The sequence below is a fragment of the Haliotis asinina genome, chromosome 5, assembly GCF_037392515.1.
Source record: "Haliotis asinina isolate JCU_RB_2024 chromosome 5, JCU_Hal_asi_v2, whole genome shotgun sequence".
NCBI classification, from domain to species: domain Eukaryota; kingdom Metazoa; phylum Mollusca; class Gastropoda; order Lepetellida; family Haliotidae; genus Haliotis; species Haliotis asinina.
In genome coordinates this window covers 29,060,984-29,086,049 of record NC_090284.1, presented here as the reverse complement: position 1 = coordinate 29,086,049, position 25,066 = coordinate 29,060,984, and the positions used below count along the sequence as shown (strand labels likewise).

The following is a 25,066-nucleotide window of genomic DNA, read 5'->3' as shown; positions in this document are numbered from 1 at the left end:
AAATTATATAATAATATTATAATAATGACCAGTCATCATCCCAACACTACGCTTAACGACCTGGGAGATACAGAGGGATTCGATCAGCCTGGTGAGGAAGATGAATTATACATCCTGCACTTCAAAAACAACGTGTACAGACGGGTGCCATTACCAGATTTAAAAGAGCCTAAATGGCTGATCAACTTAACATTCACCTCACCTTATATCACATTAAATAATGGGGTTGTCTCTAAGATTAAGAACAATGGTATCTGGGCAGGGGATTTCATCCCGGAGAGGGTATTATTACACATACCATCTACTGGTTACGGCAAAAAGGGGTTAAGTGCTTATCCAAACAATAAATTAACATTTAGCAGTAATCTTGATAGAATATCCTCCCCTTTCACCCTCATCATAGAAGTCTTCTTTACGAGTTTATCCGATGGAGACCCAATAATACACCAAATTTTACCCGAGGTGTATATAAGCTGGATTAGAGAACACCAAGATAAATATTGCCGTATTGTTATACAACAGGATACCACGGGTCCTATAAACCACTTAACAAGCCTCAGTAGGGTTTTTATTGCAACAGGAAATTCTATTAGCCTCTCACCTATTACCCTGACTAATAATCTAGAACTTATAGGCTTCAAATACATTGATAGATTTTTAACTGAACCCCAATTAAAATATCTTTCAAAATATATATTATAGGATGGGTCTGTACCCAGTCGTAGAGGAAGTAGCTAAGACGTTAGAAACCGTAGATGGGTTCCGCTTGAGGCAGTTATGTGATGTAAAACGTCAACTAGAACAAGACCGTGACACGCGGAAAGCACTATGTAAAAAATATAATAGAGCTTTCAATATCGTGGATGGGGCTGACACTACCCTTATGGCAACCAGTATGGGACTAGGGGCGGCAGGCGTTGGGTTGTTAACCACCATCGTGGCTGCACCTATAGTATTAGGTATTGAAATAACGGCTGGGGTGACAGGGTTGGTAGGGTTGGCGCTTAAGTTAGTATCACGCAGACTTAATCGTAAGGCATTGAAACACGACGAGATCAGGATTCTGGCCGAAGCAAAGCTGAACACAGTGAGTGAGCGTATTTCCACGGCACTCTCTGACAGTAAGATCTCAGAAGAGGAGTTTCGTTCAATCCTATCTGAACTCACAAAATATAACGGAATGAAACAAGATATTCGGTCCAAGTCTCGTAAGTCTGCTATCAGCGAGGATGAGAAAAAAAAGTACATAGAACAGGGGATACAAAAAGCCCAACAAGCCTTTATTACGAACACCAAAGAGATCATAGGCGGTTCACGTTAAACTGTTTCCTCGATATAAACATGATATAGGGGCGATAGCCGTAAGCGAGCCACCGATCCTATATGGTCAGTCAAAACTTACAACATAGATAAAGTGGATATGAAAGCCGACGAACCTAACTTGTACTACTTGAGGGGTGGGCCGGGTAGGGGGTTTGTAAGAGAAGAATTATTGATCGTACCGTACGGCACAGTGTTACCGCCTGCCAAGTCACGGTAAACGTGATGGCGTAGCTTTGTAGTAGGGGCAATAATAGCAAGAGCTAATAGTCCCACCAAAGCCTCATTTAGTAAATGAGGCTTTTTAGAGGGGTTTTTGAAAAGTGTTTTCGGACTATCATTCCCTATACTACTATATCTGATTATTTCCCTCATCAGGTCATACATCTATGTTATCTAGGTATGATAAGAAACCACAATGAATTCCTTCCATCTATAAAGACTGTGAATTGCTGACATGGGTTGTCTACTTACTAGATTTTTTCAACTTCACCAATAGTGATGCTGACTGATCAGGAGAATGTAATTGATTGTAACAATATCTGAAGAGAACCCTAAGTAATACTTGCTGTATCTGATGAGTTAGCATTGTAGCAGGACGTGACAGATTGATAATATGTGAGCAAGAAAGTTGTCTTGTGCCACCCACATCCTTGGGTCATGGTTCACTACCATCATGTTTTCATCATTTTTGAAATGGTTAATGTTAGGGTTTTTGGTGTCTGTATCCAAGGAGTGGCAAATGACCCATCTCTGAATGAACATACGAACAGTATTCACATGCGCAGATTCATTAATTTCCTTCAATGCAGAGGAGATTTCATTCATTTCATGCAGTTCAAGGGCACTTGCTGTGTCTACACTGCTATTCCTCTGGAATTTAAAACACCACATTGTCTACTGGACAGTTATCACTGTATTGATGCATGGTTATATTTCATGTGTGTCAAGTAGTTATGGCGTAACATTCCCTCTGGATTATGGTTGCCTTTTATCTGTGGGTACCACTGAGACAGGCAGAATTAGAAATGAAAAACTAAACTAAGTCAAAGTTATCCCTAGTGGTCTGCCCATGTAGTTAAGTGATTATCTCCCTTTTCTGTGACATCACAGATCGGCTGTTTGAATACTATCATATTTTTTCTGCATGGTCTATGTACACAACATGTGACAGATTTTAAATAAATGTCATTTTTCCTTCAAGGTTTGTAATGATCAAAATATTGATTGATGATTGCTGTTGCATTGGACATTTGAATAATCATATTCATAACTTTTGCGTGAATTGTTTTGGGAATACTGGTTAGTGATTGAATTCACTTTTCCTGTGAAAACAAGATGTCTCAGAGTAAATGCCTCCAATGTGAAAAAAAATGTCTGATTTGGATCTTCTTTCCGTTTTTGGCCTTTGTCCTAGAGGACCTTCTTGTTCACTCGAAGATTGTTGTTTACTTTGCCAAAGGAAAGTGAACTGTTCATCATCTTTGGAGCCTTATAAATGCATCATATCATCTTCCTGCTCTACTACTATTTCTATGAAATTGGAATCCAAAAGCAAATCTAAGGTTAAATCAAATTCTTACCCCAGTCAGTTAAATCTTGCTGTCATTACAGCTTTTTTCTCTTCATTTAAGGAAGATCTTACTGTCTGTATGTGAATAAGTCACTATCAGATTTTTTGTCATAGAACAAGGCTAAATTTGTAAGGCCACAGAGGCAACTGGATCAGATGTCTGATCCACAAAACCAATCAGCCCTGAGCCCTACAGAAGAATGAAGAACACTCAGCAAGCTGGCCTTACACACATGACTGGGATGGAAACGCAAGAGCCCAACAAGATTGAACCACTGGACCATCATCAGACAATACTCACGTGGCCAGCCCATAGAATAAAAGCCATTATCATGGCAGGTATGGAGGGCATGAGAAGTGCAGTTTAGGTTCAGCGGACAGCTGCCATGGCCATGGGTTGTCTGCCAGCTATTGTGAATTAATGGACATGGTCATGCAGACACGAATAGCCCTCCTGTCATCCTCCTTCACTGCCCCAGTGCTTATTCTGTCTCTTCCCCGGTGATTGACATGAGAGAGTGTCTTATTTTACTCTGTAATCATAATACTTTGGCAAGTCAGCAGTTACATCAGCCCCTGCCAGTGTTGATTTGACCACATTACCATTGCTGCTATCTTTCTTTAAAGGCAATTTAAGTACATCATTTTGGCAATGATTAAGCAATGATTAGGCCAGCAGACTGAACCAGCCAATCCAGACATGCAGCTTGGGTCAGAATACATAGTCACCTGAGCATGAGTGAAACGTCGTTGGCTGGGAACAGGACTGTTATTCAGTCACTAGATGTTAACAACCTGTCTGTTATATCCCTCTGCACTCTAATGGTCTTAGATCTGGAAAGCAGTTTACCCTGTAATGGATGCCAAGCTTGCATAGGTGTGAATTCCCAGGATCATACAACATGCTTGTCTTATAATGAGAAAATAGAACTCTTGTACCAACTTAAGCTGTGTACTGAATCAAGCAAGATACCATGATGGCCACAGCGTTGTTTACCAGACTGTTTCCAACTTATTTTCACAGATTCCTAGTTGGCAAGCATGGATTTGAAAGATGCTTATGTGTACATACATCCACCCATCCACTAATGGTCCCAAAGACAGTTACATTTGTCAGTAAACAGACACCACTACCAGTGCCAGGTGTTAACCCCTTCAGAGTGTGTACAACCCCATGGTTAATCACTGTTGTGTAATGTTCTAAGCACATAACATAATCTGATTACTATTTCAATATCAATATACATATATATATGGCTCTGAGGCACTATAAAAACACCAGAAAGTTAGAGGGTCCTTAACAAAGTTCAGTACATTGGAATATGTAATTCAAACAAAAAGTATGGGAACAGCCTACAAGCTTAATAGCCACATATATACTGAAAACTATAAAACTGAAACATAACAAGGTCATTGATACTCTTAGGTAAATGCAACTATTTGTGTGCATAATGGGCACTTTGAAAGACATGTTAGAACTTGCAGTGATACAACTGATTCAATATTCACTGAGTTTGTGTGAAATGAAACATTGTCAAAAATAGTGAAAAACTAGGGTCCTGAAACACACCAGTACCATGTTTGATTCAGACTCCTATACAGAACAGACTACTTTACCAAAATAGGCAAAATTCGCAAATACATTGATACATCCACTTGCAAAATGATAATGAATGTCTTTGTTACATCTAGATTAGACTATGGTGACTCCCTTTTGTCTGGATCATCTGTCCTCTTGCACCTTCAATGAATCCAGAACAAAGCACCACATCTCACCCATCCTAAGGGAACTCCACTGGCTTCCCGTTAGGCATCATATAACATTCAAATGTCTCCTCATGTACGAGGGGATGTCAATAACTTTGGAGCCTTGCATAGAAAAACACAAAATATTGGTATAAACCACATTTATTTTTCAACATGGTTCCCTTGTGAGTCAAGACACTTGTTCCATCTTTTCTGCCAGGCGCTGATGCCATCTCTGTAGAAGGCGCCATTTTGGTCCTCAAACCAAGCCTTAGTAGCAGCAATAAGCTCATTATCATCCTGAAATCTATGACCACGCACATGTTTCTTGAGATTTGGGAACAGATGGTAATCACTTGGTGCCAGGTCTGGAGAGTAGGGGGGATGCGGCAAGATTTCGTACCCGCTTTCCTGGACAGCAGCGGCTGCAATGCGAGAGATTACTGGAGCATTGTCTTGATGTAGAAGAATACCACGTCTGATCTTGCCCTGGCACTTCTCCTTGATTGACTGTCGCACTTGCCTCAACAAGTTAGCGTAATATTCCCAATTCATTGTTCTTCCTTTTGGTAAGTAATCTATGTGGATGACGCCTTTGCTATCCCAGAAGACTGTCACCATTACCTTCTACACTGATCTGGAGGCTTTGAACTTTTTGGTCCTGGGAGAAGTGAAATGTTTCAATTCCATGGATTCTTGTTTGCTCTCAGGATCATAGTGGTGGATCCAGGTTTCATCACAGATTACTAGCCTAAAGTGAAAATCTTCTGGATTTTTGTTGTATCTGGTTAGCATGGAGCTGCTTATGATGACCCTTGTTTGCTTCGTTTCATCTGTAAGCAATCTTGGCACCCATCTTGCCTAAGACATGACGAGATGTTCATGAAGAATTGTCTCTAGGGATCTGTGTGAAATGCCTGTGGTCTCCTTTAACTCGTGGAGTGTGATTCGATGATTTTCCAGCACAAGTCTGTGCAGTCTGTCAATGTTTTCCTGACTAGTGCTTGTTGTTGGGCGACCTGGATGGGGGTCATCTTCAAGACTCTCTCTACCATGCTTAAATTCATTCACCCATCGTTTGATGGTAGCAGATGAAGGGGAAGACTTCCCATGAACTGCTGAAAGCCTTTCTTCAATGTTCTTCGCCGAGTTTCCTTCAAGAACTAAAAACTTAATTACTGCTCTATACTCAATTTTATTCATTTTCACTGCCGTGAGGGGGGTCTCTTTCTGTCAATGTAAGCTGTTCAATAACTTCTGAGAGTAGGATACCAAAACTTATATATCACATCAGCTACACCCCAAGGTTCAATGTAGTACAATAGGCTGTGACACCTGGGTATGAAAAATGCTCAAGGCTCAAAACATATTGACATCCCCTCGTACTCCACACTTAGTGTGGACTTACCACAGTGTCCCAAAGATCTTCTTAATCTGTACCAACCTACAAGAACTCTCATTTCCTCCACCAAGCAGCAACTCTCCATCCCATCCATGTCTACTCAACTCACTGAAAATGCCTTCTCTGTGTATGTTCCTCGACTCTGGAACTCCATCCCAATGGACATCAAATAAGCCGTCCCAGCTCTCATCAAGATATATAGGTTCAAACCCATCATCTCTTGCCTGCTTAATTTCTCTCAGATAGTTACACCTTATTTTCACAATATCAGATCTCTCACACATTACAAGTTTCTGGTTTGCTACCTTCTTGTACTTGTATCCAAATTTGAGCAGTAGTTTGCTTAGCATCAACCTAGAAACATCAATGTCATGATCCTCTGCAAGGATGTGTTTTAACTTTCTTGTGGACAGGTGTTCATTTCTAGCAAATAGCTGGCAAATGATCACCTCTGATGACCCTGATGTCAAAAGAATCTAACTTTGGATGCCTACCTTTTTGTACAAGGTTTTGTTTATTGCTTGTTGCTTTATTTTTCACAATTTTTCGAATGATGTTCTTTTTCATGGCAAAAGCAAAAGTTTCATGTAATCTGAAACCTTATAAATCGGTTCGCTATGTTTGCTCTCTTTTTTTAAATCATTAAACACCTTACTAATTAAACGTTTAACATCATCTGAATAAGTTTTCGTGATGACAGCTAGAAGTACTGAATGTAAATGATCCAAACGGTCTATCACTGTGCAGTGAACAGGTAACTATCATGAACTGCACATGACCTTTCTGACCCAACACTGCCACTGTTACAGGTCATTGGCTCCCTCCTTCTGCAAGCAGTCTGCATTCTGTTGTTTATTTTGTTGACAGTTACATAGACAGATTATTTCATACAAATGCATAATATTGGTGATTTACAATGTGATTAGGTTGTCTGACAAAACATCCACTTGCAAAGTTTGAGATTGATTGGATCACTGGATGAAGAGTTATGTAACAAAATACCTGCATTTCATGCCAAAGTATAGAGTAGATTATCTGCAACCCTAAGTATGCCTAATCAGACCCACATCATGAGACTAGTGGAAAATCTTGGTAAAAACAAAACATAATCCCTTTTCTTGCTGACATGTGTTCATTAAACCAAACACTGTATAAGCCTATGATAATGATTAGTAATTGCTATCAACACACTCCAAATGCTCCCTGTGATCAACACTAAAGGTAGCATTTCTCATAAGAAAAGCCAATCTTTGCTCAGTACTACTAAATTTGTTGAAGTAATAGGTACAGTGCAATTTTAAAAAGACCCAATGTGCTTCTCACGCTGAATAAGAGTTGTTGGTGCACATACTCGTCACTTGCTGTCAGGAGCTCATTAATTTGTCACACATTTGCATCTCTCAGCCTTAATCATACTATGTACTTACTTTGTATACTTTAGACATGTTTCTGTGTGTACAAACATGCTGTTACACATTACAGGAATGTAGGTATACCTGCCCTATTCCTTGGAGGTCACAGCAAGTCTGTTGTTTGTGGTTGAAGACAAGGAAATTCATATAATATGAATAAGTGATATTTTTTTACCAGCATATAGTATTCTTTATTATTATTTCTGCATGAAATGTGCAAATATTTCTGGATGACATTGATGTGAGTTGATGTGCCAGAATAGCCTGAAGTGAAGATGGAAGTACTAGGATGGAGTACTGACTGACGTGTGTTAGCCTACACCAATGCAGTGTTGACAAATATATAGTCTCATTTGACACTAGACTTCTGACATTTGCAATTATAATAATGTGCCAATCAGAAACATTCTCTTTCACATTTGTTCCCCTGTTGAAATGTCAACAAATATGCTGTTGAATTCTAGTACCAACGTCAGTAATACTCTTGGGGGAAATAGGCCAACATTTTTTATCTGTCTTCGCAGTGTACTGATGCTGTCATTGTTTTGTGTTAGCATTAGCTGAGAGGGACAGGAGGTACATCATGGAATATAGTAAGGGTAAGCATTTTAGCTTCTTAGTGGATTAATTATTAGATTACTGAATATGTCACAATAACAATTCAGTCAATCATGGTACTCAGGATTTTTACAGCAAGCCATTTTGTAAACTCTATCTTTCTATGCAAACTATTTGCATCAACATGAAAGAGTTATGTTGATTATGTATCAGAACAGTTTTGATTTTACATGAAAAGCAAAATAGTGGTGAATAAAGTGCTAAATATCTTATATTATGTGAACTTTAAATTGGCATATCATTTACAAAGGAATAAAGGTGTTTGAAAGTTAAACCTTTGTGGTAATCACAAATGTTTAGGACATTTCTTTCATGGTGGCCACATTTGTGTACATTTATGATGGTTCATTGCTACAAAGACAGTTCATGTCCTGCAGATACAGTGTTAGTAATGCTACAGCCTGTGAATCATGTCCTGCAGATACAGTCTTGTAATGCTACTGTCTGTGGATCATGTCCTGCAGATACTGTGTCACAATGCTACAGTCAATAGATCACGTCCTGCAGATACAGTGTTGTAATGCTACAGTCTGTGGATCATGTCCAGCAGATACTGTGTCACAATGCTACAGTCTGTGGATCATGTCCAGCAGAAACAGTGTTGTAATGCTACAGTCTGTGGATCATGTCCTGCAGATACAGTGTTGTAATGCTACAGTCTGTGGATCATGTCCAGCAGAAACAGTGTTGTAATGCTACAGTCTGTGGATCATGTCCAGCAGAAACAGTGTTGTAATGCTACAGTCTGTGGATCATGTCCTGCAGATACAGTGTTGTAATGCTACAGTCTGTGGATCATGTCCGGCAGATACAGTGTCAAAATGGTACTGTTATGATATGGGTCTAAGGTCCAAGTGAGGGTGCCAGTGAAATCCTTATCTAACTGGTGTGCTGGTCTGCTTTGGGGAATTATAACTCAGCAAAAAGTCCGAAGTCACAAGAAGCTAATTATAACTTTATTAACAAGAGATAGAATAACAAGGATGGCTACAGAGAGTCGGTACAACCCTCTGGGCTGAGGGCTAAAGCTGACCTGGGGTTTGCATAATATTATTTTACTGTAGGTGATGGCATGTTTACTTCATCAAAGCAGTTTATTAACCTGTCTGGACATAACCCTTGTCTCAGTGAATGATTTGGAGTGGAGTTCTGATTACCTCAGACTAGGATTTTAACTCATAACTTATACCTTTTTCAATAGAATGTCTGTGAGATAAGTTTTACTGCTTTTGACAGGAGTCTTTGTCAAAGCTATTACTGATACATGATGAAACTAATATTCTATATTTATATTTTCCTAATATTTGAATGCTAATATTTTGCTTGTACTGGTTACAATTAATAATGAATTTTAGCATGAATTATCATTTCATGATAGTACAGTCAGTAGATCATATCCTGCAGATACAGTGTCACAGTGGTGCAGTCGGTAGATCATGTCCTGCAGATACTGTGTCACAGTGGTACAGTCGGTACATCATGTCCTGCAGATACTGTGTCATAGTGGTACAGTCGGTAGATCATATCCTGCAGATACTGTGTCACAGTGGTACAGTCGGTAGATCATGTTCTGCAGATACAGTGTCACAGTGGTACAGTCGGTACATCATGTCCTGCATATACTGTGTCATAGTGGTACAGTCGGTAGATCATATCCTGCAGATACTGTGTCACAGTGGTACAGTCGGTAGATCATGTCCTGCAGATACTGTGTCACAGTGGTACAGTCGGTAGATCATGTCCTGCAGATACTGTGTCACAGTGGTACAGTCGGTAGATCATGTCCTGCAGATACAGTGTCACAGTGATTTTCCTAATATTTGAATGCTAATATTTTGCTTGTACTGGTTACAATTAATAATGAATTTTAGCATGAATTATCATTTCATTAGTGATTTTCCTAATATTTGAATGCTAATATTTTGCTTGTACTGGTTACAATTAATAATGAATTTTAGCATGAATTATCATTTCATGATAGTACAGTCAGTAGATACTGTGTCACAATGGTACAGTTTGTAGATCATTCCCTGGAGATGCAGTGTCACAATGGTACAGATGGTAGATCATGACCTGGAGATACAGTGTCACAGTGGTACAGCAGTATTTTACATTTGTTGCCATGAATAAAAAATTTGACCACTTCCTAAAGGGTATTGCCTATAGATGTTAGCATGAATTATCATTTCATGATAGTACAGCATGCAGATACTGTGTCACAATGGTACAGTTAGTAGATCATTCCCTGGAGATGCAGTGTCACAATGGTACAGTTTGTAGATTGTGCCCTGCAGATACATTGTCACATTGGTACAGATAGTAGATCATGACCTGGAGATACAGTGTCACAGTGGTACAGCAGTATTTTACATTTGTTGCCATGAATAAAACATTTGACCACTTCCTAAAGGGTATTGCCTTTAGATGTTCAAGCCATGTTAATTACACTTGTCAGAGGGCTACACAAAGTACATGATATTGACTGTCAGTTGTGTTTTGTGGACGCCCTAGTGACTGAGTAGAGTAGATGGATGAGCTCTTGAGCTCTTGCCACTCTTGACAGTAATGGGACTAAAACGCTCAGAAGTACTGGAATAGGTGATCTAGTAACAATGTAATCCCAGGTATAATATATGTTATAACAAATGTTGCACCCCTCAGGTTCAGGGATCTCATATGAGGTACCTGGAAAAACAAGTGACAAGTAAAGTCTTGACAAAACGGTGACGCTCCTGAAGTGGCATATGTGTGACACAATTAGTACATTACATGGTACATGGTATACATTAGTACTTATGTACAATATATTTCAACAGCATGCTGTACTAATCTTTGCACAATACTTTGAATGTTTGTCAAGGGGTATTATTTGCTCAATGAAATATACAAGAATTCTACACCATAAAACAGAACAGCTTCAACTTGCATATATCTTAATCTTAACCGTGAACTTTTCAACTTAATTACAAAGGCATAAAATGATAATTACACAAGAGATTAATTCTGATGATTATGGCATATTTATCATTACTTGAGTAATATGCTTCAAGGTAATGCTAAGCTGCATTATAACTTCTTTTGTAATTATAACCCTTTAGTCAAGCCAGACACAATGGTATATCAAAGGCACCATGGTCAACTTATTACCTACAGTGAAGCCTCGTTAATCCGGACGGTTGTGTTTTTCAGCAAATTCGTCCGGAATGCGAATCATCCGGACTACTGAATAAAATCCCACGTCTCAGCAAGCGTTTCTTCCCTTTACCATTACAAAAAAGACACGACTCTGAATTAAACAAATAATAAACATTTAATGTTATAAAGCTTATAAAATGACCAATAGCAAGCACAACAATACATGTAAATAAATTCAAGGCACTGCAAAGTCTCTCGTTGTTGATTTTCCAGGAACATTGTACAATGTCACAGTCACACCAAAAAGTCCTTCATGGTCGTTTGTGTGCGTGTTACCTTTTTCATCGAATTCTTGACATCGATGATTTTCTCGAGTGATATCTTGTCCCCGAAATGCAGGGTCACATTTTGCAATGTGATCGAAGCACATTTATGGCTTGCAGCATTGTCTAGAAGCAAAATCACTTGAACGCACCTGTCTGTAAAAAAATTTCAGCCAATCAGAAAAGAGCTCACTGGTCATCCATGTCTTTGAGTTGTGTCTGTACCTCGCGTACACTTAGTTAACAAGAGTTCATCATGTCAACTCAATGTTTATTGTTCCCAATGACTGAGGGCAGTTGCGTAAACATCGCCCGGGAGGCAAGGGAGGCGCTGTTACGGTTCGTGAACATGATTTACAGTGTCCAGACAATGAAGCATTTTACTGTTTGTTTTACTAATTGGTTACAGCTATTCAGCGTCCGGTTCCGGAAACCGAATTTCCGGATTACCGAGGCAAATTATATAGGCATTAATTGGTAACAAGCTAAAATCGTCCGGGAGACGAGACATCCGGATTATAGGCGTCCAGACTAACGAGGCTTCACTGTACTATTATGGTTTATAATGAGGTCATAAAAAGTAACATTGATGTTTCAAGATAATAACATTACATGTTATGAAACTACACATTCCAGTTTATAAAAGGAACATCATTATTCAATTCTGTAAGCACTTTGATTAAATAGTTATATAATTCATTCAGTCTAAAAAATGTTAAGAGTAATTCATTAAATGCATAAACAAAGCACTTGGCAGTTAGTGTTCACCCCAAAATATAATATACTTTGCCTTAGAACCAAAACCACGATTCAACAATCATGGACACAGCCATCTTGGATTTTACCATACCTCATGGTAGGGGAGACAACTCAATCCAGATTATCTGCTTTGGACTTGCGAGCATTTTGCTTATCACAATAACCAATAAATCAATGAAATGCACAACCCTTCATATTCTTTACGTACATCAAAGCTACTTACAACAAGAACTGTAATTCCTGGTTTTATGTATCCCGGTGTTAGGGGTTTTCGACGATGTAAGACGAAAACATAATTTTTATCTTAAATATCATTTAAAGTTTTTTTTTTGCAAACCTTGCTTGATACAGATATATTCATCTATTTCACACAAAAATATTATGTGTTTTCTACAAAAATAGCGTTGATTACATCGTATCAGCAAATTTGTAGCCGCTTGCAACATCTGGGTATTTTGTATGCGTTTTCGACGATGAGTCCTACTTTTACCTCTGCACAGCCAGGTAGTGTTTTGATCATGTGGCTTCCTGTTTAATACATAACCTATCATCAGCAGATGACTGATCTTGCTGGATATCCCTCAGCATTTTTTGTTAAACAGGCAACGGCTAGAGTGCAGTTTACCGGGCGCGCAACCCAGGACTGCTGAGCGCTCGCTAATGAGCGCGCTATAGTGATAGCGCGCTGTAGAGCTACTGAACTGTCTCACTTTACCACGCTGATGTATCCTTAGGGTTAGGGACCCCCCTTCTAGATCCTTAGGGTTATCGACCCCCCCTTCTAGATCCTTAGGGTTAGTGAGTAAAGGTTAGGGTTGGCTTACCTTAGATGCGATTATATCCATTCACTGCGCATGCGCAGAGCTAGTGGGGTAATGACCCGTTAAACGAGCACTAACTAACTGTGATCGCACCGGTGGTCTCGAGGTAGCGTGTCCACTAATTAGTCTAATTGGCACCAGTTGGAATCCCACGACCCCTGCTGAGAGCGTTCCAGCCCCGCCAGCATAGCGAAAAAAATCGGAAAAAGCGCATCCGTTAAAGTGCACTACTCCCCAGGCAACTGATATTGCATCTGAAGTGGTATTAGCGATCTTGGGTAAATAATATCGATCTTTATTTGCTCTTTACATAACTTAATTTCTGGATTTCGTTTGTCAATAAAACGTCTCACGACAGGATCTGAGCATCCGCCCTGCGGATGAAACTGTTTTTGCACTCCAATCGCGCACGCATTTCCCCGATATAGCGCTAGCAATGCAATCGTTGAAATCACCAGAATGCCGAATTCACTTTGCTTTGGGATAAGAACAAATTCCTGGCAAGGTCATAAAACAGTGACGGTGTCTACGAAATCCGCCATTCTATCACTTACAATTTACACACTATCTTAGGCTTTCTGTCCACATGAATACAACATATCAACAAGATTTAAAAATGATCCTGACAATAAAGCCTGATTGTAGAAATTATATTATGTTATGTAGAGCAGTGTCAGGTATTACTGAACAAGCTGCTATTACCAAACAAAATTCCATTTCCCTATTGTTTACTCAATTTGCTGATCGCTACAGCAATGTTTATGCGCATGTCATGAAATGGAAACTTCCTCTACCGGAAAAACAATGGTCTGTTCCTTAAAAATATTTCAAAAGACGCAAAGCAGAAAACTGACAAAAAGACAAGCAACTGGCATCACATTCTTAAACCTTGTGTGTATTTCGAGGTGACTAAGCCAACAAGTCTTGGTCAGTACTGGGATGCCCCATTCTAAATATAGCACCATGTCTATTTACCATAATTCAAACCATAATTCAAAGCTTTGTTAGCCATATAGGAACTGTGCCGTCCAATCAACACTAACCCATAATTGTGCAGCTCTGTCGTCCTTCACCGAACAAGCGCCATTGACCTCAGCAATTTTCCCTACTCTGCTTCATTCCTATGGTGGTTTGTGTCACTTATTTGTTGATACTAAAACAAATGGCATTACTTATTCCATCTGCTTTATAAGGTGTCAAGACAACCAAAAAATGTGATAATTATGCGACTTATACACAGTCTTAGGTGGTAGAATTTAACTCATACCTTGTCTATAAATAAACATTGACTTGGGAAGCGTACCCTGCTGAAGAGACATGATGATGGTTTCATAAAGTCATCACTTTTATTCTGCAAGCTATTGCGTTCTCCCAAGCCAAATATATAAAAATCAGACATAAACTCCAAACATTAGTCTGAGGAACAAATTACTTTTACATCAGGAACATGTTTGTTGAGTCATGTCGATAAACATGTTGAGGTATTTGACCATGACTTTATAGGAAAATCGAGGGCAGTTAAGTTCCGGACTTTGTTGAGAGTGGTTTCCCTTAGACTGTGGTCCATTGCTAACTGATGTTCACCTTACTCATCATTTAACTATTTTCACGCTTGTCCCTGTTGAGTTACGTAATTCCATTACCTTCCATGGCCAGTTAATTATGCCTCCCATAATATACATCCTCATATAAAGTACATTCACGTTAATCAAGTATTTAAATATAAGACTTCGAGTAAATTATTTTTTCTGCATTCTTATCATCCGTAGGCCCCATGTTTTTTTGTATTCAGACGTGAAATAATAGAAAATGTCGCTGTGTGAATTAATGTCCATATGAGATTAAGTCACTTTTGCATTCAAAAGAGGTCAGTTTTCTCCATAATATGCATTTACTGACATAATCTTTCAATAAGAAAGCGACCGGACATAAATCAACTCAATGAAAATAAAGATAAATAAATAAAGATACTATACATTTGAAAAACCTGATAAATACAGTAAAATACTTTTATAACGAACTACAAGGGACCAGTGAAATTAGTTCGTTATATCCGTAGTTCGCTATTCACGAAAATCCATTGAAAGAACATTAAAACACACCATACAGTACAACACATTCCTACTCAGTATATTCGTACATTCATTCATATTATGTTCTTTTCAGTACAAAGTCAGTAATCTTACACAGATCACTCGTCACTAGGCACTCGTCATTGAATATATCGTATTTTAAAAGTCTCATGAGTATCAAAAACTTCTTTCCACATTTCTGATGTGTGTGGGAGGCATATACACATGCCTTTTGACGGGATGTACTTGTCGTTTTCTATTAAATCACCAAAGACCGAGTTGCTGTGGCGGAAGTATATAAAACTAGGTCGTCAGCGACGGGCTTTACGGCCTCCGGCAATCTGATTGGTTAATAATGCAAACTACAGCTTCACATGGGTGTAAAAACTGGAGTGTGTTTTGTACGCAAATGTGTTAGCCATTGACGTCTAACTTATTGGTCAGATTTCAAAGTGAGCGCTGCTAATTGACACTGATTGAATTTGCTCAATTGACTATTCACACTATTGATTAGTGTTAACTGGAACTGTCGAGGATTTCAAAGTGAGCATCGGCAATTGGCAACGACACAGACTGAGTTCGCTCAGTTCGTTATTCACACTGTTAATTAGTGTTACCGGGGACGCGCAGGGATTGCAAATCAGTTCGCTATAGCCGGTAAGTTCGTTATAGAGAATTCGTTATTCACGACTTTTTTATATAACATATAGTTTTTTATTCAGGACTTTTAAAACAGTTCGCTATAGCCGTCAGTTCATTATATCCATGTTCGTTATAAAAGTATTCTACTGTAGATACACGCACATATGATACGTTCATGTCAGAATTTTAATGGTGCATACGTGACTTGTTTTACCTGCATGGTTATGGGAGAATGTTGTCATCATTAAATGGATGTTGAGATAACACACCAAACAATGACATATTTTACCTTGTTTGCAATGACATGTAGGCTCTAATACATGTGCAATATATGAGTTATGGTTACACTATTACACTATACCATTATAGGTGGTGCACCTGGTATATCAGTGTTTTGAGTGAAGACACTATTGAATATTAAGGTAAGACCACACCACTGTACACAGTACACCTTTTTTTTATTTATCATTCTTTTTAAAATACCCGACACCGCTCTAATTACCTGGAAAAGCAAATGACACGTAAAGTCTTGTTCCAAGAATCAGTCAAGTATTCTGACAAAATGGCAAGGGTAAGGCTCCTGAAGTGGGATGTGCATTTGTCACATGTAACACTCATGTATTTTGGTGGAAATCACACAAAACTAAACTTTCAGATTTTCTGCAGTTCTCCTCACTGTCAGTCATGCACAAGAAGGTGTTCCCGTAATAGTGATTTGCAGCAAGAGACTGCAGTGGTGGGGGTAACCTTACTTATTTTTTCCCTTTCTTCCCTGTTACTGGTGTATTTGTTCATTTGTTTACATGGGCAAATTCCATCTAGGCATACAGTTATTGTTTTCATTAATATCTCTGTTTGTATGTTTTTACAGAAGCTAAAATCCTGTCACAGTGGCCACATAACCTCATTTAGCTAAAAATGCACAATATGTTGTAAAGATGTCGATTTCTTGGCTTTACTGGTGCGCACTAAAAGACTTGTCAAGAAATGTTTAAAATTTAAACAGAATACATGCATAATGTGTAATGACCAAAGGATGTAGGGGTTATAATCTAGAACCAATCACCTTACGTGACAAGTCCATTTCATAAACATTTACTACTTGGAAATGTCAAAATGTTCCTATGTTTGGGACTCACACTCTACTGGGATCGACTGTCTATGGAGGAAATGGTTGTTGCTGACCAACTCCTGGTAAAGTTTGGACAAGCTTTACTCGCTGTGAGTTATATTTGTGTAAGACTGATATTATCATCCATGACTAAACTTCATTATAGCAAAACAGGTGTGTAAGACTGACATTATCATCCATGACTAATTCTTAAAGGTCACGTATACTCTAATAGGGTACAAATGCAAAATCACTTGCTGACATCGTTATAAATGAAACCCGTCATTAAAAATGCTCATTTCGATCTTTAATTACCTGAAATCGACCTTTTTGTCAACAGTGCACAATTCTCAGCCGCAAACGAAATTTCAACCAATCAGAGCGGCGCGTCTCCGTGACGTAATAGTGGGTATAGAAATGAGGGTCTGTGCAGTATTCATCTACATTTCAGGGGTTAAACTATTTTGTTTACAGGATTGTGCAAACCGGAAATTGCGAAAACTGTTGAGAAAAATGAAAGCTATATGTTCTCACAATCTACTATCATTTAGTTTTTTTGCTTTGTCCAGTTTCCGAGTTACAACCCTTGTCTTCATAGACGATTCTGTCAAAATCACTTGGTGTCGCTAGGTTGTAATTCATGTTAGGTGGTATAAACCTACACGTTATTTGTCATCATTCACTTGATGCTCAGTTAATGAATTTATAACAGGTATAATTAGTGGTAACGCCACTTAGATTACCCGACAAAGGCCCCCATTTGGCATTTCTTTTGTCTCGATCGATGAAATTATTAACAGATAACATGCTGATCGAGTAATTAGTTTTGGGGGATTTAAATGGGGGATTTGTCAAAAGGTAGTGTTTATGTATGTACATTTACTAATCTATACTGAATACACTCTGTCGTGTCTGTGTCTATGTACAAACAACACCCTTCTTTCAAAGGATTAACCGCCAATACATTGATTGATTGCTCATTATTGGCTAACTAAATAATGTTTTAAAAGGAATGACGCACATTATGCAATTAGTTGCCTGGTGTGCTATCTTGGGTAACCAATGAAATTATACAGCTATGTGAAAAACCTGAAACGATACATCACGTTTTCGTATATTAGACTGTTAAAAGACACATCACTTGGGAAATCTGCAGATGAATTATATATCACTTGTTTTCGTGGATATTGATGGATACATTCCTCGAAGAAGGTAATAACCTGACATTGCTCCTATAACTTTAATTTTAATATTTGCATTTTTGTTTTTAATAAGTTGTCGTAGCTTTCAACAGAATCATTGATTTCGTCGTTAAGTGTAATGATGCAGACAACATACGCTAGGGCGTGCATGCGAATTATGATTCATATTGGAAAACTATAAAATGTCTACATATTACATTCCTGTTATACATTCACAGATCACTTCTTTTTATTAAGTTTCAAAGTGCATACAAGTATGATTATAAAGTAATTAGGATTATGAGACCAAGTATAAAGACGTTTATTGACAAGTGTCTACATACTGGTGAGTGAACGTTACAAACCAAGTAAATTTAGCAAGTGAAGAAATTTATCGCACAGTATTTTCACTTCGACCCTGACCTCGCTTAGGTTATGTTACAGGTTGTGTCATATAAACTCCTTTTGGTAATGATTCAAATACATATTTATGTAGTTTTGATTTTCTAAATTGATGAGAATAAACCATACATAATCTCATTAATTCAAATGGATTTGACTTCACGGTTTTCAAAAATGGCGGCACCCTGTCTTGGGATGAATGCTATTTAAGTTTGTTTTCACCGACTTCCAAAAGGACAATTACCTTCTACTGGTAGTAAAATATGTATTTTATTGATGGACATTAGGATTTTGCATGACATGCTTATAACATAACAATTTCACTCTTGGAAGTGAGGTGGAGGTCAATATAACATTGCTTGCAATATAAATGTCCTTATGTTAAAAGTCCTTTTGGCCATGATTCAAGTGCATATTTAACTACCAGTAAAAAGTAGAGTTGATTTTCTAACTTGATGAGAACAAATCATAATCTCAATAATTCTAACAGACTTTAGCCTGTGACTTCATGATTTTCAAAAATGGCGGTGCTCTGTCTGAGGATGAATGCTATTTAAGTTTGTTTTCACTGATTTACAAAATCAAAATTACTTTCTACTGGTAGTAAAATATGTATTTTATTGATGGACATTAGGATTTTACATGACATTGCTTATAACAATTTCACTATTGGAAGCACTCAGTATAAGGGGTCAATATAATATTACTTACGATAATATTGTCACTTCGACAAAAAGCTTGTTTCCAAGGAAGAAAGCGTTATATCCATGAAAAATCCTTCAAAAGGCTTGATTTTATAAACTTGATGAAACTTGAACTCTATCCTGGAAGCGTGGTAGGGGCGAACCATCCGATTTAGTATATACCACAGGCTTCCACAAAGCTTACTTCGCACACACTAACAACAATTTTAGCACAAACTACGGAGTCTGGTGGAAGTCTGTGCATAGTGACATCATCACCAGACCCAAGAAACAATTGACGCGAGACAACAATTCGGCATGTCTTTGGTGATGTCAAGAAATCACCAAAATGACAAGCTTCCTACACATTTTCTATACATTTTAATTGAAATCGTTCCTTCTATGACGTCACTGTAGGGCTCTGGCGACAGAGTTACGTAACCTGTCTGCGGTTTCGTTTGCGCGCGAGATAGAAGCAGACAGCATTTTAGCAACTTTTAAGTGCATAGTTTTAATTAACCACAAGTTGGGTTTTTTGGAAAGTGGTGTTTCGTTTATGACTAACCAAAAGTCTTTCATATGCAGTGATAAAAAGAGTACCAAAAAATTGAGTTTAGTGGTCCTTTAATAACAAAACAGGTGTGTAAGAGTGACATTATCATCCATGACAAATTCTTAATAACAAAATAGGTGTGTATGACTGACATTATCATCCATGACTAATTCTTAATAACAAAACAGGTGTGTAAGAGTGACAGTATCATCCATCACTAATTCTTATTAACAAAACAGGTGTGTAAGACTGACATTATCAGCCATGATTAATTCTTAATAACAAAACAGGTGCGCAAGACTGACATTATCATCCATGACTAATTCTTAAGTTTAGTGGTCCTTTAATAACAAAACAGGTGTGTAAGACTGACATTATCATCCGTGACTAATTCTTAATAACAAAACATTTAATATTTTTCTGCAGAGTGTAGGTAAGGTAAACAACACAGGTTTATGGGAACATGTAGGTTGGCATCATACTATAAACTGATTAATAACAAAACAGGTGTGTAAGAGTGACATTATCATCCATGACTAATTCTTAAGTTTAGTGGTCCTTTAATAACAAAACAGGTGTGTAAGAGTGACATTATCATCCATGACTAATTCTTAAGTTTAGTGGTCCTTTAATAACAAAACAGGTGTGTAAGACTGACATTATCATCCGTGACTAATTCTTAATAACAAAACATTTAATATTTTTCTGCAGAACTTGGTAGATATATCAATCGCAACCTTAAGTGGTGCCTTTTGCTACTTACAGGCTTTTGTGATTTCTTAGTTTCTCGGTTTCCTTAGAAGCGTTTTGTACTTAGTTTCAAAAGTGAGAGGTGTGTTTCGTTTCCGGAGCAGAACTCAAAAACTTCTTAATATCTGTCAGTGTTACTTGGTAGATATGTGTGGCAGACCCAAAAGTGGTGCCTTTTGCTACTTACGTGTTTTTCTGATTTATTATTTTCTCCGTTTTTATGGAAATGTTCGGACTTAGTCTCAAAGTGGAGGGATGTGCTTCGTTTCCGGAGCAGAACTCAAAAACAGTTCGATATTTTTTTGCAAAACTTGGTAGATATATCAATGGGAACCTAAAGTGGTGCCTTTTGCTATGTACAGGTTTTGGGGATTTATTATTTTCTTGGTTTCCATGGAAACGTTTCAAACATAGTCTCAAAAGTGAGTGGTGTGTTTCGTTTCTGGATCAGAACTCAAAGGCCGTTCAAAAATTTTCTGCAGAACGTGGTAGATATATCAGCCTGAACCTATAGTGGTGCCTTTTGGTATTTACAGTTTTTTGTGATGTATTATTTTCTTGGTTTCCATGGAAACGTTTTGGACTTAGTCTGAAAAGTGAGAGGTGTGTTTCATTTCCAGAGCAGACCACAAAAACTTCTTAATATCTGTTAGTAAAACTTTCTAGATATGTGTGGCAGACCCCAAAGTGGTGCCTTTTGGTTATTAAAGGTTTTTGTGATGTATTATTTCCTTGGTTTCCATGGAAACGACTTAGCCTCAAAATAGAGAGGTGGGCTTCGTTCCCAGAGCACAACTCAAAAACCATTTCATATCTTTCAACAGATCTTGGCAGATATATGAAGTTGTGACTTTGCTGGTTACAGATATATGGCATTTATAATTTTCATGAATTCCATGGAAACAATTCAAACTTAGTCTAAAAAAACAATGAGTAACTCTCAGATTATTTGTCCTTTCAAACATGTATATGTCATCTTCTGATGACTTCTGTTGTTTTTATTAAGATATCGTAGCTTTGAACAGAATCATTGTTTTCATCATGAAGTGTAATGATTCAGACGACATATTCTAGGGCATGCGTGCGAATTATGATTCATATAGGCAAACTATGAAATGTCTACATGTTATGTTGAACAGCAGTAGAAGACTTAAAAATAACTCAACAATTTTCAAAGCTCATATAGTTTTACTTGCATGCCTTTGAATCAACGAAATATTTCAACGTCACTATATCCCCCAACATGTCCTGATTTGACACTTTACACGAAACACGAGACAAGACACGGTCCTCTTGTGACCACTGAACCACCATGTGGTTTAAATTGAAGTCCTTGTTTGACTTCTAATACTTGTGCCCTGATTTGGCACTGTCCCCGACAGCGTGGCTGCCCTAACGAAAACATATGTTAACTCTCCTGCTCAGTGGCCGTGTACATTCGCAGATCGCTTCTTTTTATTAAGTTTCAACATGCATACAAGTATGATTATAAAGTAATTAGGATTATGAGACCAAGTACAAATCGACAAGTGTCTACATACTGGCGAGTGAATGTTACAAACCAAGTAAAGTGAAAAAATCTATCATGCAGTATTTTCACTTCGACCTCGACCTCGCTTAGGTTATGTTACAGGCTGTGTCATGCAAACTCCTTTTGGTAATGATTCAAACAACCCATAATCTCATTAATTCAAATGGATTTGACTTCACGATTTCAAAAATCATATCCATGCAAAATCCTTTTGGTCAGCAATGTGTAGTAAGCAGTCTTGATTTTATAAACTTGATGAAACTCTGTTTTCCTTCCTGGAGTGGTAGGGGGCGAACCATCTGATTTAGTAAATACCACAGGCTTCCACACTGGTGACTTCGCACACACTAACAACCAATTTAAGCACAAACTACGGGGTCCAGTGGAAATCTGTGCATAGTGACACAATCACACGACCCCAACAAACAATTGACGGCAACACAAGAATTTGGCATGTCTTTGGTGACGTTGAGAAATCAGCAAAATGATGAGCTTCCTACACATTTTCTATACATTTAACTGAAAATTGTTCCTTCTATGATGTCACTGTAGGGCTCTGGCGACAGAGTTACGTAACCTGTTTCATTTGTGGGCGAGAGAGAAGCAGACAGCTTTTTAGCAACTTATGAGCGATTGGTATTAAGTTTAGTTAAGTTAAGTTTTCTGGCTTGGATGTGAGATCTTTTAGATGTTAGGGATACAATGCAGGCTGCTACATTTTGGATTTTCTGGATGATGGGTTTAATATACAAATGATGAGCAGTGTCATACTTGACCAGTATGTGACTCAAGGGTGTCATGTAAAGAAGAAAGAGGATGGGCCCCAGGACAGATCCCTGTGGAGATGCACTGTTGTGGATGAGGACTGATTTATTAAGACTCTCTAAGTGTGTCCTGTCAGATATGATGAGAACCATCCCAATGCCAAATCGGTGATGCCCATCAGGTGTTCAAGAAGCTTGATGAGCAGGCGGGCGGGCAGGCAGGCGGGCGGGCAGGCGGGCGGGCGGGCGGGTGGGCAGCAGGCGTATAAATTATAAGAAATGAGTATCATTTGACTTTTTGATTTCTATAATACATGTACTTGAATTAGGTTATTCATTTGTAACAATGTGCAGATTATATTTAAATGTTCAGCAAGCCATTATGTTTGATGTACTAGTAGTGTGCCCAAAATGAATACTATCTCTACTCAATGGTTCGATCGGGTTATCTGGGGTAATAATAATCGGATTGTAGCGCTTTAAGTGCCTTAAGTAAAAGTAAACTTGCCAAAGTGCTTTTTAGTCCTGTGTGTACATTTTGTGTGCATCTTTACGATTATGTATGTTCATGATACGCAAACTTTTCATGATAGCTGGAGTTGATAAAGCCAAAATCCAGCATATCAATTGGTCAACAATCGAGTGAATGATCAATCTGTATCCAAGCTGTCACGTCACCAAACGTGCTCTTCAGAAATTTAGCCCATGCCCCATCACCTGTCATTTCCTATGTGAAAGGTATCTCATGATATGATTGGTCATAGATAACAAATCAGCCTCTATTTTGAACAGTTGAGATACAAAACATTCTATTTGGGAACTTTGATGAGGCCCCATCCTGTGACCCTGTGTCTTATATATGTGCAAGTAGTAGTATTATACAATATGTATACATGAATGTTTGTATGATAACGTCATTTTTCTGCGTTAAATCTAGATGAACCAAAGAGACAAACTGTGAATCTGTTCCATGTAAGTCACAGACTAGCTTATTAGTACTTTCCTTTAAATATTCACTAGCAATGTATCGGTGAAAATAAATGCTTCTTTCATAGAAGATTATTAAGCATGTAAGTAAATTCTTCTTTACTGTCATTGACAGAGATGTTTTGTACAAGTTTACCTCACACAATGATATGAGAGGAAAAATTTGTATAAGCATATTTCTCGTGTCTTACATACAAAGAAACCTATTTATCACCCCAAACTGGACCCCACAGCAGATATTGCTTGTGTGAGATCAAGCAGTATGTACAAGTGATATCTACATAGTAGTAGACATTGTAACAATAGACCTTCTGCCAAAATGATGGAACTAGAGTTACCTCCCTTTTGACTGGACATCCAGGGTATCCAAGGTAAACAAACATGGATGACAGCCGATCGTTGTCTGGTGCACGACGATTTAACCGAAAAGCTTCATAACCATGGAGTTCCATCTTCGGTGACAGACCCATTTACAGCAGACGGTTACAGTCAAGATTTTTCCGACATGCCATCTTTTGGACTTATTGATATTTTCAATTATCTTCTCTGTTCGAGATATGACTACGATGGGAAGAAATTGAAGAGCAATAAGTCATTTGAGGACTACAGGTACGAATTATATTGGTAAAAATATTTCGCCTGTAATGACTGCTTTTGCATTTTGTAAATGACATTATATTTACTTAAAACGTAAATATTTTTGAATATAGCATCCACTGTAATAATGATTTTTTTTCATAGAATTTTGTTGGGAAATGTGATAGTGTGATCAATCAATTTTCTTTTTACTTTCAGGCTATTCTATGATGGCCATGTGGAAATGTTGGAGATAAACAACCTTTCCGATGACAGCCAGGTTTGTCTCTTCAGGGCTAAGGTTAAACCTACCCAGAGGGATAAGACGTACCTTAATCAAAGATGCTACCAGCTTTTTATTGTCATTGACAAGGTCGAAGGAGAAGTGAAAATGGCCTTTTGTCATTGTATTGGAGGGTAAGTATTTAAATATTACATTTAGTAAAGATAAGAATGGATTTAGGCCTATATCTGAATAAAGGCAAATGAGTATATTGTCTGAAAGCTTTTGAACAAAATCTATTAAAAAATTGTTGACATTATTAACAGGTAAGAGATGATAAAATTTTAATGAAAATGAGTTGTATGTGTTAGTATATTGTATTTTTAAGCAAACAAATTATCATTTATTTTTATAGATCAGATGGAGCATGCTGTCACATTGGAACAGCGCTATATGCTATAGAGAATGTTGAGCCAACATCT

At 38.0% G+C, this 25,066-nt stretch overlaps 1 protein-coding gene across 1 annotated transcript in view; it reads left to right on the top strand.

Annotated features, from left to right (window-relative positions):
• Positions 1-25,066, top strand: part of LOC137283502 (SH2 domain-containing protein 4B-like) — a 267,928-nt gene that overhangs the window by 115,087 nt on the left and 127,775 nt on the right. The window lies entirely within an intron of this gene.